Raw genomic sequence first — 20,327 nt, forward strand, 5'->3', positions numbered from 1 at the left:
GCTAGACCTCCTTTTTTTTTTGCCTCCGTATATGAACACATACCAACTTTGTGTCTCTTCCATCTTCGCTAAGCATGTGGCCATATCTTTTGCAGTTTGAGATGTGACAGCAAAACAAGCATCAATTTCTTTTTTCTTCACAATTTCAGTGGAGAAGATTCATTCTTACCATAGATATTTTCAACCTCAGCATATGAATTTTTTTTTCTCTTATTAAGTCAAGAAGTTTTATCTTTTCACTTTGAGAAATCATTTTATGGCTTCTCCTTGCATGTCCCAATTGGCAGAATCCCTACGCCTTGTGTTTTGAGGCCTTAATAAAGTAAAATAAGTTTCACTTGAAGGTGAGCACTGAAACCATGACAGTGGATCTGATAATTGAGATGGCGACTCTGTGACTAATGGGAAGGTAGCATGTACGGAGTGCAAACACTGGGCTAAGTGGTAATTTGCAAGCCAGACAGCTATTCAGAATGGTGTGTAATTTAAAGCATGAATTGGAGCAAGGGATGTAAGCAGCTCAGGTAGGAGTGCTTGCCTAGTATGTCAGTCAACCTGCTGACAATGGACATCATGAAGACGAGAAAAGATAAGAATCAGCCCCCTGAAACCTGACCCCTTGCCTCATTTGAATAGCTTCTCCTCAATAAAAGGGGTCAGCAGGCACACGCTGTGTGTGTGTGTGTGTGTCTGTGTTTGTGTGTGTGCATGCGTGTGTGCTCTCTCTCTCTCTTCCTGCAGACCCTTAAGGTCAGAGGAGCCATCACAGTGACCCCAAAGAAAAAGGTATTTGTGTCTTGTGTGGTTATTTTGCGCAACCCAGTTAGCCCAATTCAACTGGAGTGACCCCTGAGCCTTTTAGTTGCGAGAACAGAAACCCAGCAATAATGCCTTTTGTTTATCCATCCATTAGTGATGGGCATTTGGGTTATTTTTGTATTTTTGCTATGAGGGTTAATAGTCAACATTATTCAAGAGTGCAGAGGGCCCCTCCCTACTCATGTGTCCCAATCACTTGTTCACTGGAGTTACTGCTACCCAACCTGTAATGTTGTTTGCCTTTGGCAGAGTTAAGAGCTGCTGTGGAGGCTGCTGCCCTAGCCACCAGCTGCTGCACAGTGAGCACCCGTCCTCCCGGGGCGCCCCGCCCGTATGCCATATCCTGGTGTTACCACTGTTGACCGGTGACGAGTCCTTGCTTCCCCAATGTTGAAGAATAACACCAGAGAAGCACGCCGAGGCAAGGTCAGAGTAGAAATTATTAGTTTATTAAAGGACAGCAGAAAAGACTTCTCCGGGAGGAAGAAGGGGACCCAAGAGATGGAATCCATGGAAGTGCGGTTGTCTCTCCTTTTTATAGTTCTTTCAGTGATGGAATGTAGGTTGGAAGGCCTGAGGGGTGGGACACAGGTGGGCCAAAGAAGTAATCTGGGCCGAAAGGACTTCATTAACACTTCTTTGGGATGGGCTATCTTCAAATCTGCTGGGGCTGTTCATTAACATTTCTTTGGGATGGACTTTGGGCCTAGGGCTTTTCTTGGGACTTCATTAACATTTCAAGAGTTGCTCAACTTTTCTGGGAATTCATTCTCATGGCCTCCATTTTAGATTTCACTCGATATTAGACCAGATTTACCTAACTACACTGACTACCTAATTTTAAATCTGGCTTCACTGGGACTTGTTCCAACAATCTGTTAAAACAAGGTGGATTACTATGAAGTTCTAGGCGTGCAGAGACATGCCTCACCCGAGGATATCAAAAAGGCATATCGGAAACTTGCACTAAAGTGGCATCCAGATAAAAATCCTGAGAATAAAGAAGAAGCAGAGAGAAAATTCAAACAAGTAGCTGAGGCATACAAGGTGTTATCAGATGCTAAAAAAACCGGACATCTATGACAAGTATGGCAAAGAAGGCTTAAATGGTGGAGGTGGAGGTGGAAGTCATTTTAACAGTCCGTTTGAATTTGGCCTCACATTCTGGAACACAGATGATGTCTTCAGGGAATTTTTTGGTGGAAGGGACCCATTTTCCTTTGACTTCTTTGAAGACCCATTTGAAGACTTTTTTGGAAACCAAAGAGGTCCCCGAGGAAGCAGAAACCGAGGTACAGGCTCTTTTTTCTCCACTTTCAGTGGATTTCCATCATTTGGAGGTGGATTTCCTGCATTTGATACAGGATTTACTTCATTTGGGTCACTAGGTCACGGTGGCCTTACTTCATTCTCTTCTACATCATTTGGTGGCAGCAGGATGCGTAACTTCAAATCTATATCAATTTCTACCAAAATAGTAAATGGGAGAAAAATCACTACAAAAAGTGTTAGAGTCTGTAAACAAGTCAAAATAACACCTGGCATTTTGCCAGGGGAATGTTAAAGTTCATAAACAAGTCTGGATGGTGCCTGGCAAAATGCCAGAGGGAGTGGTTTGAGAAGTAACAAAAGAGAGCCATTAAGTGTGGAGATTCCTTATTGGTTGACTGATGTATCTAGTTTATGCTAATTAGATAAGCTGTGTGGAATGTATAAATACTGCTCCTGTCCTGCAATAAAGGGCTCCTACTCCTGCTGTATCAAGTACACAAGTTATTCGTCACCCCCCTGGTTATTTTGCTGCAGCCGGGCTGCGGCAGATGGTGGCCTGTTACGGGGAGCCCCGGGACACTCGGGGGTAAGTGACGAAAAAAGCTGCCCGTCCATAGATAGGACGGGAGCAAATCTGCTCGTCCCTAGGCAGATAGGTCGAGAGGAAAAATGGCCATTTTAAGAAAATGGAGAAGATTGATACAGTATGTTTGTGTCTTGTTTTGTCTCAGTGTATTGTATTGTCTTTGTGATGAAAATATGGAAGGGGTGAGAAGTAAATTACTAAGGGAAGAAGGCACCCCAGTGGAACCAAGAATAGTTAGGGCATGTGTTGATAAGAGCCCAGGAACTCTGGTCAGAAAGAAACAGAAAGTTCAGAAGAAGAAAGATTATCAGAGGAGGAAGGATTATCAGGAAAAAAGTTGCAGCAAAAGGCTATTACTAAATACTTTTCGTTACCGGAGGGTGCGTGAAGCGGCAGAGGCGGATAGTAATGCCTCGCCTGTCAATCAATACTGTTGGCAAAATGCCAGGGGCCATACAGACTCGGCCGTGGCTCTCAGCAAAAAAGAATTGTCGAGAATGGTCAAGAAAGAGTAGACAGCCAGTTAAAGTCCTTAATGATAAATGGTAAGAAGCAGCTGCTACGCTTGGATAACAAATAATCCAACGCACGCATTTAACAGAAATGTTAACCATTTGAGGATTAACAGGAACTTTTTTTTTCAGATTTCAGATGAACTCAACTTTCAGTATAATTGTACCTAATCTAAAGTATTTACAAACAGCTCATCGGAGATCCTATTTGTCATAGACTTTTGAGTTTATTATTGGGACCACACAATAGGACCATTTTTTTTTTGTCTTTAAAATTGTTGTAATCTCTGTATGCACTTTGCTTTTTTATTAAACGTAATCCAAGGTGAGCCTTGACTTTGAGTAGTACTAGGTCAAGATTGTGTTCTAACACCAGCATGGATCTGCTTCCCATTGTGTTGGACGTGTGAGCCAAGTCGTGTCAGCCTGCTGGGAGCTAACATTGCCGGGATGAGGCTCCTGTGGAAGTAATCTGTTTTGTTTTGTTTTTTCAGTATTTAGTAATGGAAGATATTAATGCATTAATGGTAATACATTTCTGGTTTAATATAAATTTAAGGATGTTTTCTAGTTGTGCATGAATGCTGGCAACTTAGTAAAGTTTTGACAATTGTTTAAATATGAATGTTAAGCTTAGGTTTAAAAATCTGGTAAACTGGGTCTTTGCCATTTGCTTAAAAAGAAAAAAAAGAAAGAAAAGAAATGTGAATGTGTTTGGTACATTTGGAAAAAAAAAAAGAGCTGCTGTGGAGCAGACTCAGCCTGATCCTGGCAGAGGAAGGGAAGGGGATCCGTGTCTGAGAAGTGGCTGTGTTGCCCCAGTGAGCCATCAGCCTTAGGGGATACATTTTTCTCAATAATTCAGATTTCTAATTCCTCACCACACTTAGTTATGATGCAATTTGGTCATGTAGTATAAAAGTACTAATACCACCTCTTAAAAAATCATTTATTTTGAAATAATTTCAGATTTACAGAAGTTGCAGGGAGAATACAAAGAACTCCAGTAACCCGGTTGTGAAGGGCTCATGGTGCCCTCCTCCTCTCCCTAGATTCCTGTGGTATCATTCCTTATGTGGGATCAAGCTGTCCCTCTGACGCCCTCTCTCCTCACTGTAAGTTCCTCCCAAACAAGGACTGCTCCCTGTACAACCACCAGACAACCGTCCCTGTCAGGAAATCACACTCTCAACGCTACCATCCAGTCCTCAGACCCCAAGGGTCCACAGCCACCCCTAGGACGTCCCCTCGTTTCTGGTCAAATTTCCCTCCTGGATCACACGTTGCAGAGCCTTCTCTTTCATCTCCTTCACCTGGAGTGTTTCCTGACTCTCTCGTCTTTCACAACCTTGATGGTATTAGAGTACCATGAAAACCCATCTTGTAGGTTCTTCCTCAACCTAGGTCAGTGCAAAACTTCATCATGTCCGGACTTGGACCCTACGTTGCTAGTTGCTAGCAGGGATACTACAGAGACCAAGCCCTGGTCTCAGTGCTTCTCAGCAGGGGGCAGATGACGTCTACCATGGGTCATGCTGGTGTCTGCCAGGTTGCTCCACCATAATGTAGTCATTTTCCCTTGTAATTGGTAAGTATTCTATGGGAAAATACACCAAATTTATTCCAGTATCTTCTACCTTTTTAAATCTTTACTTAGCATCTATTAATATTCGGTCACAAATTACCTTCCATTACGATGATTGCTAAGTGGTGTTTTCTCCGCCATTTCTCATACATCTATTGACACTGTGCTGCAAGTAAGAGCTTCCCAATTTACTTAGCCTCATTCAATTATTTATTCACTCATTTGATTTGTTACTTTTTAAAAATTTTTTTGTTTGTTTTAACTAGTTATACATGACAGTAGCATGCATTTATGCACTTTGGTATATCATAGATAGATGGGATATAATTTCTCATTTTTCTGAGTGTACATGTTGCAGAATCATATTGGTCATGTGGTCACATATACACATACAGTAATAATGTCTGTTTCATTCTACTCTCTTTCCTATCCTCACATCCCCTCCCCTCCTCTCCCATCACTTCCCTCTACCTAATCTAAGATAATGCTATTCTTCCCTAGTTCCCCACCCACACCGCCTTACTGTGAATTAGTATCCACATATTAGAGAAAACATCCGGCCTTTGGTTTTGTGGGATTGGCTTATTTCACTTATTTCACTCCAACCATTTACTGGAAAATCCCATAATTTCACTCTTCTTTAAATCTGAGTGGGGCTGGGGATGTGGCTCAAGGGGCTGGGGATGTGGCTCAAGCAGTAGCGCGCTCGCCTGGCATGTGTGCGGCCCGGGTTCGATCCTCAGCACCACATACAAACAAAGATGTTGTGTCCGCCGAGAACTAAAATAAATAAATATTAAAAAAAAAAAAAAATCTGAGTAATAGCCCATTGAGTATATATATATATCCACATTTTCTTTACCCATTCATCTATTGAGGGACATGTAGGTTGGTTCAATTGTGAATTGAGCTGCTATAAACACTGATGTGGCTGCATCTCTATGGTATGCTGATTTTAAGTCCTTTGGGTATAAACCAAGGAGTGGGATAGCTGGGTCAAATGGTGGTTCCATTCCCAGTTTTCTGAGGAATGTCTATACTGCTTTCCATAGTGGTTGCACTAATTTGCAGTCCCACCAGCAATGTATGAGTGTGCCTTTTCACCACATCCTCACCAACATTTATTGTTGCCTGTATTCTTGATTGCCATTCTGACAGTAGTGAGATGAAATCTTAGAGCAGTTTTGATTTGCATTTCTCTAATTGCTAGAAATGTTGAACAGTTTTTCATATATTTGTTGATCAATTGTATTTCTTCTTCTGTGAAGTGTCTGCTCAGTTCCTTAGCCCATTTATTGATTGGGTTAATTGTTTTTTTTTTTGGTGTTAAGTTTTTTTTATTTCTTTTTATGTCCTAGAGATTAATGCTTTATTGGAGGTGCATGTGGTAAAGGTTTCTCCCAATCTGTAGGCTCTCTCCTCATGTAAATTGTTTCCTTTGCTGAGAAGAAGCTTTTAAATTTGAATCCATCCTATTTATTGATTCTTGATTTTACTTCTTGCACTTTAGGGGTCTTGTGAAGGAAGTCAGATCCTAGGCCGACATGGTGAAGATTTGGGCCTATTGTTTTCTTCTGTTAGGCACAGGGTCTCTGTTCTAGTGCCTAAGTCTTTGATCCACTTTGAGTTGATTTTTGTGCAGGGTGAGAGAGGTTTAATTTCATTTTGCTACATATGGAAAGGTCTGGTATTGTGATGCCTCCTGCTTCACTTTTCTTGCTAAGGATTGCTTTAGCTATTCTGGGTCTCTTATTTTTCCAAATAAATTTCATGTTTGCTTTTTTGATTTCTATGAAGAATGCCACTGAGATTTTAATAGGAATTGCATTAAATCTGTATAATGATTTTGGTAGTATGGGCATTTTGATAATATTAATTCTGCCTATCCAGGAGCATGGGAGACCTTTCCAACTTCTGAGGTTTTCTTCAATTTCTTTCATTAGTGTTCTGTAGTTTTCATTTTAGAGGTCTTTCACCTCTTTTGTTAGATTGGTTCCCAGGTATTTTATTTTATTTTATTTTTTGAGGCTATTGTGAATGGGGTAGTTTTCCTAATTTCTCTTTCAGTGGATTCATCACTGATGTATAGGAATGCATTTATTTATGGGTGTTGATTTTATATCCTGCTACTTGGTTGAATTCATTTATTAGTTCTAGAAGTTTTCTGGTGGAATTTTGTGGATCTTCTAGATATAGAACCATGTCATCAGCAAATAGTGATAGTTTGAGTTGTCCTTTACTTATTTGTATCACTTTAATTTCTTTCTTTTGTCTAATTGCTCTGGCTAGAGTTTCAAGGATAATATTAAATAGAAGTGGTGAAAGAGGACATCCTTGTCTTGTTCCAGTTTTTAGTGAGAATGCTTTCAATTTTTCTCCATTTAGAATAATGCTGGCCTTGGGTTTAACATAGATAGCTTTTACAATGTTGAAGTATGTTCCTACTATTCCTAGTTTTTTTAGTGTTTGAACATGAAAGTGTACTATATTTTGTTAAATGCTTTTTCTTGCATCTATTGAAATGGTTATATGATTTTTGTTTTTAAGATTATTAATATGATGCATTACATTTGTTGATTTCCGTATGTTGAACCAACCCTGCATCCCTGGGATAAATCCCACTTGATCTTGGTGCACTATCTTTTTAATATGTTTTTAATGCAATTTTCCAGGATTTTATTGAGAATTTTTGCATCTATGTTCATCAGGGATATTGGTCTAAAGTTTTCTTTCCTTTGTGTGTGTCTGCTTTTGGTATCAGGGTGATATTAGCCTTATAGAATAAGTTTGGAAGGGTTTCTTCCTTTTCTATTTCATGGATACTTTGAGGAGTATTGGTGTTAATTCCTCTTTGAAAGTCTTGTAGAACTTGGCTGAGAATCCATCTGGTCCTGGGCTTTTCTTAGCTGGTAGGCTTTTGATGGCATTTTCTATTTCATTACTTGGAATTGATCTGTTTAAATCATGTATGACCTCCTCATTCAGTTTGGGTAGATCATATGTCTCTAGAAATTTGTCAATGTCTTTGATATTTTCAATTTTATTAGAGTATAAATTTTCAAAATAGTTTCTAATTATCTTCTGTATTTCAGATATGTCCAATGTGATATTTCCTTTTCATCTTCTATTTTAGTAATTTGAGTTTTCTCTCTAATTAGTTTCATTAGCATGGTTAGGGGTTTATCTATTTTATTTATTTTTTTTCAAAGAACCAACTTTTTGTTTTGTCAATTTTTTCATTTGTTCCTTTTGTTTTTATTTCATTAATTTCAGCTCTGATTTTAATTATTTCCTCTCCTCTACTGCTTTTGGTGTTGATTTGTTCTTCTTTTTCTAGGGCTTTGAGATGTAGGGTTGGGTAACTTATCTGTTGACTTTTTAATTCTTTTAATGAATGCACTCAATGCAATAAATTCCTCTTAGTACTGCCTTCATAGTGCCCCAGAGATTTTGATATGTTGCATCAGTGTTCTCATTTACCTCTAAGAATTGTTTTTATTTCATCCTTGATTTCTTCTATTATCCATTCATCATTCAATTGTGTATTATTTAGTCCCCTTTTGTTATAGTAATTCTACTTTTTATTTTATCATTGATGTCTAATTTTCTTCCATTGTGGTCTGATAGAATGCAGGGTATTATCTCTGTTGTTGTTGTTTGTTTATGGTTTTTTTTTTTTTTTTTTTTTTTGTATTTACTAAGAGTCGCTTTGTGGCATAAGATATGGTCTATTTTAGAGAAGGAGCCATGTGCTACTGAGAAGAAAGTATATTTGTTCGTTGATGGATGAAATATTCTATATATGTCTGTTAAGTCTAAATTATTGATTGTATTATTAGTTCTATAGTTTTCTTATTTAGTTCTTGTTTGGAAGATCTGTCCAGTAGTGGGAGAGGTGTGTTAAAGTCACCCAGTATTATTGTATTGTGGCCTATTTGACTCTTGAAATTGAGAAGGGTTTGTTTGATGTACAAAGGTGCTCCATTGTTTGGGGCATAAATATTTATAATTGTTATATCCTCCTTATATATTACTTCCCTTAAGAAGTATGAAATGTCCTTCTTTATCTCTTCTGATTAACTTTGGTTTGAAGTCTACTTTATCTGAGATGAGATGGAAACCCCTTGCTTGTTTATGCATCCATATGAGTAATGTTTTTTCCTATCCTTTCACCTTCAGCCTGTGGATGTCTTTGTCCATGAGGTGAGTCTCTTGAAGACACCATATTGTTGGGTCTTGCTTTTTAATCCAATCTGCCAGTCTATCTTTTGATTGATGAGTTTAGGCTGTTAACATTCAAGGTTATTATTGAGATATGATTTGAATTTCCTGTCATTTTGATTTATTTCTGGTTTTTTTTATTTATCTTAGTTTCTCATTTAGTTGAATGTCCCTTTAGTGTAGATCCTCCCATTTCTGGTTTTCACTTTTTTTCACTTTATCCTCATGGAGTATTTTGTTGAGAATGCTCTGTAGTGTCAGCTTTCTAGTTGTGAATTCTTTTGTTTATCATGGAATATTTTATTTCATCTTCAAATCTGAGACTTAATTTTGCTGGATATAAAATTCTTGGTTGGCATCAGTTTTCTTTCAAAGTTTGAAATATATTATTCTAGGACCTCCTAGATTTTAGGGTCTGGGTTGGGAAATCAATTGAGATCCGAATTGTTTTCCCCTATACGTAATTTAATTTTTTTCTCTCACAGCCTTTAAGATTTTATCTTTATTCTCTGTGTTAGTCATTCTCATTATAACATGTCTTGGTGTGGGTCTGCTGCAATTTTGTACATTTGGGGTTCTGTAAGCCTCTTGTATTTGATTTTCCATTCCATTCTTTAGGTTTGGGAAATTTTTTGCTATTATATCATTAAAAAAGATTATGCATTCCTTTGGTTTATATTTCTGTTCCTTCATCTATTCTGATAACTTTTAAATTTGGTCTTTTCCTGTTATCCCATAATTCTTGCATGTTCTGTTCATGGTTTCTTACCATCTTCTCCACGTGTTCAACTCTACTTTGCAGATTATATATATTGTCTTCATTGTCTGAGGTTCTGTCTTCCAAGTGGTCTAGTTTGTTGGTCTAGTCTTTCTGTTGAATGTATAATTTGGTTTACTGATTCCTTCATTTTGAGGATTTCTGCTTGTTTTTTTATTCTACAATCTCTAACACTTTATTGAAGTGATCTTTCACTCCCTGTATTTTTTCTTTGATTTCACTCCTTCTACTATCCTTTACTTCACATATCATTTTAACTGTTTACAATCTGAGCTCCTTCCTGGACATTTCTTCTACTGTGTTATCAGTGGCTTCTGTTGTTGAAGCATCTTGGTTTGTCTGGGGTACTTTCTTCCCTTGTTTTTTCATGTTGTTAGTGTGTTTTCCCATCTAAAAGTATGGATCTAAGGCAGGATAAATTCTACCCTGTAGACCTATAGTGTCCCTGAAGGTTCCTGTTGCTTCACCTTTACTGGTGAGACCAATATCAACAGCACCCAGTGTACACAATATATAGCCTTAAACCTAATAGCTCCCACTAAGGCATCTATTGCTTTCTCACTTTAAACCAAAATGATGAGTTCAATAACCATCTATAGTACAAACAGAATATTTGTTAAAATGATTTACAATTTCAAGTGGTGGAAGAAAGAACAGAGGTAGTGTAGTATGCAATATTCATGAGGGAGGAGGAGAGAAGCTAGAAGTAAAAATTCACAGGAAGAGTGGAAGAGGAGCCAAAGAAAATAGACAAGAGAGCAGAAGAATATGAACAAAAAGAAAAAGTTAAAGACATCAGAATACAACAAAAATACAAAACACTATTCATATATCATTCTCCTCCACACACTGGTGCATAAGAAATCCTGTTCTAAATATGGTAGGGAGATCAGTAAATCAAAAAATAAAATAAAATAAATCTTGCTGGAAAGTCAAACTGTCTCTGTGAGTGTTCAACAGTTTCTCAGCCCTGTCTCTGACATCTCTCAGGATCACCTGACCCAGGTCAGCCCTTGCAAACCCAGTCTCTATCCCAATGACCTGGGCTTCTGATATCTCAGGCTTGGCCACGCTGCAGTCCCAAGATCTCAGTGCTGCTCCTACTTGCAGAGAGACCACCAGGGATACACTTATGCAAAAGAGCAACCCCAAGATGCAACAGCCAGTCAAAGGCCACCAGCCCTTTCAGCAGGAAGACCACAGGCTCCTCCAAACCCGCAGGCACTCCCACACTGGACCTGCAGGTCCCAGCTGGAGTCCCCAGACAGAGGCTCTTGTGGTGGTCAACCTGCTCGCACCCAGGCCCCAGCCCTGGCACGTGCAACCAAACCTGGAATCTCCCTGGAAGCAGTCCTCTAGGCCATGGTAGCAGCAGGAGTGGCCGTGGTTGTTGGCAGCAGGCAGCGGGTCAGCGGTAGTGGTGGCTGCAGCTGTGGGGGCAGCGTCACCAGGAGATCTCCGGGGGTCAGCGGCAGTGCTGGCTTCAGTTGCATCGGGGCAGCGGTTTCTTCTGTGGCAGCAGCAGAATCAGAGGCAGCAGCAATGGTGGCAGCAGTGCATGCGGCAGTTGATTGACAGGAGATTTCTGGTTCAGAGATCTGAGAAGAGACCTCCGGGCACCGCAGCAGCTTCTGCACCAGCGGCGTGTGTGGCAGAGGCCTGATTTGTTACTTTAATGATTTAAAGTGATGCCTAAATTGCTCCAGATTTGATTAGTGGGATCCCTTCCAAGGGTTCACTCTGTCCTTTTAACATAGACTTTTCACCCTTTGACCACTTCCTTACTTTTCTGTGTGAGAAATAGAAAGTCTGGTGGTTCATTTTCACATATTCTCAGCCTTTTTTTTTTTTTTTCAAAGAAAGAGTGGGAGAGAGAGAGAATTTTTTAATATTTATTTTTTAGTTCTCAGCGGACACAACATCTTTGTTTGTATGTGGTGCTGAGGATCGAACCCGGGCCGCACGCATGCCAGGAGAGCGCGCTACCGCTTGAGCCACATCCCCAGCCCCTCTCAGCCTTTTTTGAATACAATTATAGCCCTTCCCTTTTGCCCACCCTAATTCTAAAATTAGCCAATCTCCATAGATTATAATTCCAACTCCTCCAATCAGAGTGAAGGGCAGTGCTGCTGTTAGGTTGGAGATATAAGCAGGAGGTTGCCACCCAGGCCCCCTTGCTAGCCTGGTACCTGTAGCATGTCCCTCTCACCTACTTTAGAGCACGCGTTTGATTTCTCGCAGCACCTCTTATTTCTGCACATGGACACTTGTGCTTTCCTTGCCTCGCCTCGGATCAGTCATATCTCTAAGAATGCTCATTTCTTTGAGAGGAGAGTGGATTTTGAAACCAAGATCTGAGGCCCCATGAGCTCCTTAATTCTGGGATAGTATTACTTCTAAACCTTTCCCAGGAAACAGGGAAATCATGAGTAAGACACACTTACACGCATATAAACACCCATGTGCTTGTTTTATATTTTTATATTGATAGATGACTTTAAAACACAAGTTCACCCCAACATTTCCAATTCTAATCCAGTACCTTTGAGTTTTTTCTTCTCTGTAATGGCTAATTTTATTGTCAATAAATGTATTTATGGTTAGTTTTTTCTAAAGTGCTGACTTTACTGGGTCAGGAAGTCAGTGAAAACATTATTTCTGGGTGTGTCTTGATGGTGTTTCTAGACTAGTATTTGAATCAGAGAACTGAATAAAGATTCGCCTTCACCAAGCGGGTGGACATCATTGAGAGCCTGTCAAATTGGACAAAAAAGCAGAGAAATGGAGAATCTTCTCTTTCATCTTGAGCTGGGACATCTGCCCTTAGACACTGAAGGCCTTATGCCCCTTCCTCTCCCCACCACCTCCCAGTTCTCAGGCCTCTGACCTTGAACTAGGAGTTACACCATCAGTTTCCCTGGCTCTAAGGGCTTCAGCTCATACTGAATTTGTTCTCCAGACCACATACTGTGGTACTGCTCAGCCTCATAACTGATAAGCCAAAGTGCATACTAAGTTTATAACACAAACACAGAGAGATATCCCATTGATTCTGTTTCTCTGGAAAACTCTGACGAATGCATTCTCTTTCCATGTTTCTAACATCTTTTTCAACAGTGGGAAGCCTGGTTTCCGTTAGCATCAGTGTGATGTAGTTCCTTATTTGCCTAATCCCCCTGTATGTAAACAGTCTTCCCTGCAGGCTGGGCCCTGGGCTTTCACTTAGCTGCAATTGCTGATGAATCACTCTTAGCATTTCCTTTGTGTCTCTAACATCTAATACCTTAATGCTAACACATCTCCTTCACTGAATTACCGTCTGAGCTGACCACCAGTGAAAGATTCTTTTTATTTTCTTCTCTCTCTCTCTCTCTCTCTCTGTGTGTGTGTGTGTGTGTACACTTGTGCATACATGTGCAAGCTAGGCATCAAACCAGAGCCTCAAGCATGCTAGGTATTATAGTTTGATCTGGAATGTCCCCCAAAGGCTTTGTCCCCAATGCAGCAGTGTTCAGAAGTGGGTCTTTGGAGAAGACCTCATGATCAGATCATGAGGGCTCTGATCTCATCAGGGGATTAATGTATTGACAGACTCACATTAATGTGATGACATTATTTGGGAAGTGGTAGAAACTGTAAGAAGTGGGTCACTGAGGGTGTGCCTTGTCCCTGGTGCACATCTCCCCCCAGCCCCCACATCCATCTCTCTCCCTCCCTCCCTGCCTCTCCCTCTCCCCACCCCTTCCTGGCTGCCATGAAGCAAGCCACTTTGTTCCACCATACCCTCAGCACCATGATGTTCTGTTCCAACATAGAACCCAGAATTAGCAGAGCCAAGTGACCATGGATTGAAACTGCTAAAACTGTGAGCTAAAATAAACCTTTCCTCCTCTATGCTGACTTCCTCAGGCATTTTATCCACAGTGCTGGAGAGCTCACTGGTACTCCAGGTAAGAAGTCCACCACTGAGCTGCAGCCCAGCCCCAGTGAAATTTTTAACAGTTGTACTAGACACCCTGTACCAGGAAAATCTGTTGCAGCAATGACTAGTAATGATACCCTCATCCTCAGCCAGATGACAGGGGATCCAGCTCCAAAATCCCACCCAACTTCTTTTTTGTTTTTGTTTGAGACCACCTCTGTACCAGCCATTGCAGGTGGACTCTGGACTCTGAAACAGGTTGATATGCAGGAGTTTCCTTAGGATTTGCTGCCGCAGAAGAAAAGGGAGCAGGATTGGGCAGGGGAGGAAGTTGGGCTTCACACCACACATTTTTCTTCAGTGGAGTCAACCCCCAAAGGACGCCATTGTCTGGTGGCATTTCCTGCAGCTGGAGGATGAGCTCTTTCTTACCTGGATGGTGTGTCACAGGCTCCACCACAACACGGTGAAGACAGGTGTGTGACCGAAGGTGAATCATCTGAGTTCTCCACGCTCAGATCTGAGAATCAATGAGGAATGGATTTCTAATGAGTTCCTCTGAGTGTTGTTTAATGTGGAAATAATAATCAACATGAGTACAAAGTAGGTTTTCTCTCTCACACTCTTGCTTTTTCCTACACTTTTGTGTAGCTTTCATTTCATGGTTTAAAGAAATCCATCGTCAACTTTTCCAACCTCTTCATCCAACCCACTATTCTGCTGAACCCCCCTTTTTGTTTGGGAGATCAGCAACTCAGGGCCACTCCCTGCCCACTTCAGCTCAGATGCCACCCCAGCCTCGCTGCACAGTTGTCACCCGCGGGCTGCCCCGTTCTGCCTCCCTCTGCTAAACTGACTGCTTGTGCTCATGCGGAGATGCGGATTCCACCTGGCTTCTTTCCTGCCCCAGCTTTGCTAAGTTTCTTTCTTAGAGGAAATATAAAGGAGGCCACTTTTTAAAGTCTTTAAAGACATTTGAAGAATGTCTTGATTCTACTCCTCCATTTGGTTGGCCATTTCATCGGATACAGAATTTCAAGTCAAAAATACAGAAATTTAAAGACATTGCTCCCAGGTCTACCTGAAACAACATCTGATTCAACGTTCACTCAGCAGATAGTCCAGGAGCACCTGAGGCAATGGATACAATGGTGAATAAGAGAGGGTCTCCACTCTCACAAGAAAACAGATAATGAACAAGAGAGAGAAAACTCAGGGCTGGGATGGTGGCTCAGTGGTAGAGCACCTGCCTAGCAGGTTCGAGGCTCTGCACCGCATAAAAATAAATAAAGGTCCATTGACAACTAAAAAATATTTTAAGAAAACCCTCAGGAACATATGAGTGGATAATTATAAGTGCAGTGAAGGATTTAAATAAGGCTAAGTGGATAGGTGCTGACCGGGAGTTGCTGTTTTTGACCTGATGGGCAAAGACCCCTTTTCCGAAGAGGTAACATTTGAGATGAGGCTTGATTTGTGAGGAGGAGTGAGTCATGCAGAGATGCAGGGAAATCACATTCTAATCAAAAGCAATACAAAGAGAAGTCTTTAAGGTTAAAAAAGAGTCTGGCACAATCAGGAAACTTCAGGAAGGCTCATGTGACTGGAGTATGGTACATAACAAGAATTGTTGGGGGGAATAAATCTGCTTCTGATTCCCAGTACTTTGTTAAGTGTGGAAGAAAAACTTTCCCTCCACCTTTAGGTGCAGTGGGTGGGGGCCTGTGAATTAGACTGATAAAAGCTGAACAGGAAAAGAGGTTCTGATTTTATGAATTTTTAATTTCACACACAGAGACATCAAAGAAATAAGTCAATACCCCAAAGAGCACTGGGATTGAGACTTACCTGCCATCCTACTAGAGGAAAGGGACAGGGAGAAAGCCACTTGCGGGGAACCAGTGAATTTCAGGAAAGATAAATGGGCCTCAGGAAAATCCATGGGAGAAGCAGGGTTTGCGAAAGGTCTGTCTGGGTGCAGGCTTCCTGTCTCCTCTCCTATGACAAAAGTCAGTCTTCCCTGTTGGCCAAAGTCCCCAGAAGGGGATTTATGACAGGTGAGTTCTATTTTGGAGGCTCTGCTTTTCAGTAGATAAGGGGAATTCAGAGAAAGTCATTTCTGTTTTTTGTTGCTTCTCCAATGTCTTCAGGTCAGAATCATCTTTATGCCACTCTGGTTCACTCCGGATCCCTTTAGGAAAGTGACCTGTTTTATTTTCTGGAAATACTTGGGAGAAGTGGCGGCCAGAGACACTCTTCCTCATGAGATTTGGCATCTTTCTTCCTCCCTTCTAACCCAGGCCCTGGACTGGCTGACCAAGTACACACGGAGGGAGTGCCACTGGGCCTGTGTCTGGACCGAAGAGATTGGCCGCACCTGCTCGCTGTCTGTTGGTGAATTTACTCTGCTCCCTCCTTGTTTCTGGGTCTGCAGCTCCTTCCACCTCTCTCACCTGACCCCAGGCTAGGTTCCTCTGTCCCTCTTCCTTCATTACCAGGCCACCATCCACCCACATGGTCCACACCTCCAGAAACTTCTCATCAGCAGATTTGCCCTCTCCAGTTTGTCTCCACATGCTTTTGAAAAATTTCCTTTGCTACCACTTTAATGAACTCTCTTGAAGGAAAAAAGTAAAATGTATGTCTTCTGTCTGCTTTGATTTATTTTTTATTGTTTATGCAAATAATGACATTTGCAAAGTATTGTGTCCATCTACAAATAAAATTTTTTTTTAAAAAGAAATGCATGACAAGTACCATTATTTTTTTAAATATTTTTGATTGCCAATGGATCTTTACTGATATGCGGCGCTGAGAATCGAACCCAGTGCCTCAGATATGTTAGGCAAGTGCTCTACCACTGAGCCACAACCCCAGCCCCCATTATTTTCTCGAACAGCAGTCTCAAGATATCTCACCCAGAAATCAGTCACAATGTCATTGTCATGGATTCTAAAGGCTTGTTAATGCCTCTCCCTGACCTGATCACACTGATCTTTGGCTCTAAATTGACATCAGAGCAGAGAATCAGAGAAGACATCTTGGTTTACCAGGAGAAACAACCTACAAGAAGAGGGAAAGAAACCTAGTTAAAGTGACCCCCCCCCCCTGGAGGCCTAACACAAGTAGCAACATCTGCCAATATGGGGCAAGCCTCCCAGAAACGTCGTGGATGAGAACAGCAGGAAACTCCATCAGGTGGTCTTAGGTCCTCCCACACCTCTGGATCTACCACAGCTTCAAGGTTGGGAAGGGGCAGGAGTGAGGAGGTGGTTCTTGCACTCTGACCCTACTGTGCGAGCTTTGAAAACTCGGAAGGCTTCCAGACTTCAGGTTCCCCGTCTGTGAAATGACTGTGCTGGATTAAAGACTGAGCTTCATTCCAGTACTGCAATTTGCAGAAGGAGTCAACATTTTCCAGCTCATATTTGGCATGTTAATTTGTTTGGACGCTTTGTTGGACCAGCCATCTTTATAGTCCTTTCAATACTTCCGTTTCCTCAAAGTTCAGGTTTGACCCCTACTTTTATTTTTTTTCCACGTTTTTTATTGGTACATTGTAGTTGTACTCAAAGGTGGGATTTGTTGTCACATATTTGTGCATGCACACAATATAGTGATATAATTTGGCCAGTGTCACTCCCTAGCACTCCCCGCCTCCCACCCCTTGGTCTCTTTCCTTTATTGCTCTCCCTTTGATTTTCATGAGATCTCCCCACCTTTCGTTTCCCTTTTCCTCTCTAATTTGCACATATGAGAGAAAACATACGACCCTTCACCTTCTGAGTTTGACTGATTTCACTTAACGTGATGGTCTCTAGTTTCATCCATTTCCCTGCAAATCACATAATTTCACCTTTCTTTATGACTGAATAAAACTCCATTGTGAACATATGCCGCATTTTCTTCATCCATTCATCTGTTGATGGACACCTAGGCTGGTTCCATAGTTTGGCTGTTGTGAATTGTGCTGCTGTAAACATGGGTATGCAGGTGTCACTGGAGTGAGATGACTTTAGTTCTTCAGGGTAAATACCAAGGAGTGGTACAGCTGGGTCCTATGGTGGTTCCATGCCTGGTCTTTTGAGGAAGCTCCATACTGATTTCCATAGTGGTTATACTAATTCACAGTCCCACCAACAGTGTAAAAGTGCTCCTTTCTCTCCACATCCTCTCCAGCATTATGTATGGAAATAATGACCTTTCAACATTATTATTATTTTTTTAATAAATCCACCTGCTTACTGTCATACCAAACATTGCTTTGAATTTGTTTTCCTCCCAGGACTTTAAAATAATAATCAGAGTCCTTTGCTTTGCCTGGAAATGTTTTTCCTTTCTCTGTGTCCTCCTACATATGCTAGTAATTTTCAGCGAAGTTGTGTTTATGTGAGTTTGAATTGGACAGATATGAAATAAGAAATTTAATTCAATCTCATTTTATGAGCAAACTTGGAAGTATTTATTATCTTCCCAAATTTAAAAAGGGTTTTAAAAATTAATGTGATTACTTAATTAATGTGTAGGTCAGGAGTCATCAAACTTGCAGGCAAATGAAGGATCAAAGCTGCACTTAGGCCACGGCCATGTGGGGTCAGCGCTTTGCCAGGTAAACAGAGTCTCCTGAGGGTTTCCATGAGCACTGGGGAACCGCACCATTGCTGATGGGCTTTGGAACACAGGCTGGTGATTCTAATGTAGCTAAAATTTCGTTTATGTCTTAAAGCAATTTCCTCCCAGTGTTATGTGTTGGTCCTAGGGGATGACTGGGGGCGGGGGAATGATCCTGGATAAATAAATTGGGAACAGAAGTTAGATGTGCTTGGGGGCTGTGGAGGAAGCCCAAAGGCCCAGACTGCTGCACCAGGTGACTCCAACACACTGTGGGAAAAAAGCCTGTACAAAAACAGGGGGCTGCAAAGGTGAGGCCTACGCAATGGCCGCAGACACAGGCCCCCCGACAGGCACTCCCTTAACCTCTGTGCTTGCTTCTAGGGAAACCCGGACTTCATTTGTGTGAATGCTGAATGACACAAAAACTTTGGAAGAAAAAAGTTACAAATTGGGATCACTCTGCATGTCTCTCTCTCTCTCTCTCTCTCTCTCTCTCTCTCTCTTTTTTGGGAGGGGAGCAGGGGGTGCTGGGGATTGAACTCAGGGGTACTCAACCACTGAACCACATTTTGTATTTTATTTAGGGACAGGGTCTCACTAAGTTGCTTAGTGCCTCGTTTTTACTGAGGCTGGCTTTGAACTCATGATCCTCCTGTCTTAGTCTCCTGAGCCACTGGGATTACAGGCATGTGCCACCATGCAGGGCTTGCATGATTCTCTTGTTGATAAAGACTTTCTGTTTTCAGAGGGTTTTTAAAAACATCATCATGTTCAGCTCATCTTGAGCCTGTGACGTAGGCAGGGTGTGGGGTAATTCTCACTTTATCCTCATGAACTTGAGGTGCTTAGCAGGTATGCTAAATCACTGCTAGAAGGTAGACAATCAGGAATAAAAGGGTGGCCTTCAGACTCCTCCTTCAACATTCTCAGGGCCTTCGGAACCACAGGGCTTTAATTATTGCAAAACTCTTAAAGAAGATTACTCAGCCAAAACTCTTAAATAGTGGGGAAAAATGAAGTCATGGTTGGTTGACTTCAACACTCTGAATATTGGAATCATTTTCAAAACTGAATGTATCTAATGAAAATGAGATTACTTTTTAAATTTTCTTTGAAAAATTATTAACATTTACATGCGATAAAATTCCTAGACTAGAAAGGGAAATGTGAGAGGAGGCGATCTTCTTTCCCTTCCCCAGTGCTGCGGCTGCCACTAGTTTCTTGAGGGAATTTCCAGGATCCTTTATATATCATAGGACAGTATATTTTATGGTTTAGATCACAGACTTATACACCCAATGTGAGGAAGCATGTGCACATCAGTTTATACCCTCCTTTTTTAAAGTATGATGGCATATTATACAGTCTATCCTGTGCCTTAGTTTTTTTTCACTTAATGACGTGTCTTGGAGAATATTTTAGAGTGTTTTTGTTTTGTTTGGTTGGTACCAGGGATTGAACCCAGGAGCACTTTACCCCCAAGCCACATCCCCAGCCCTTTTTATTTTTTATTTTGACACAGGGTCTTGCTAAGTTGCTGAGGGCCTTCCTAAAATTGCTGAGGCTGGCCTTGAACTTGTGATTACAGGTGAGCCTGTGTCACCATGCCCTGCTTTTGGAGAGTTTTCATGTTGGTACACGAAGACCTCATAACCTTTCTAATAGTTGCTTAGTTTGTCGGTCATTATATGGCCACACCTTTAATTCACTGAAGACTGAGGGAATTTGGAGAACTTGCTATTTAGGACTGGTCTAGCACTCTCTACTCACTGTGCCTTTGGCAAGGAAGTATATTGACATTGTCAAAAACAACAATTTGATATTATGAGGTCCATTGTAGATGACAATGCCCTACCTGTCTCATTTGATCAAAGCACTTTTAATTTAATTCTTTTTTTTTTTTAAGACTGCTTTGCTTTGCCCCAATCAAAAGAGAGAACTGCTTTGCTTTGTCCCAGCCACAAGAGAGAACTGCTGTGAGTATATTGCATTCTAGCCCAAGGTAGCTGATCCTGGCT

At 41.2% G+C, this 20,327-nt stretch overlaps 1 pseudogene across 1 annotated transcript; it reads left to right on the plus strand.

Annotated features, from left to right (window-relative positions):
- Nucleotides 1-1,701: 1,701 nt before the first annotated feature.
- Nucleotides 1,702-8,126, plus strand: LOC107152903 (annotated as a pseudogene). Its single transcript, XR_001504839.1, has 2 exons — nt 1,702-2,326; nt 8,112-8,126. The product of XR_001504839.1 is annotated as a dnaJ homolog subfamily B member 6-like (transcript).
- Nucleotides 8,127-20,327: the final 12,201 nt, after the last annotated feature.

This window comes from Marmota marmota, unplaced genomic scaffold (genome assembly GCF_001458135.2).
Source record: "Marmota marmota marmota unplaced genomic scaffold, marMar, whole genome shotgun sequence".
NCBI classification, from domain to species: Eukaryota; Metazoa; Chordata; class Mammalia; order Rodentia; family Sciuridae; genus Marmota; species Marmota marmota.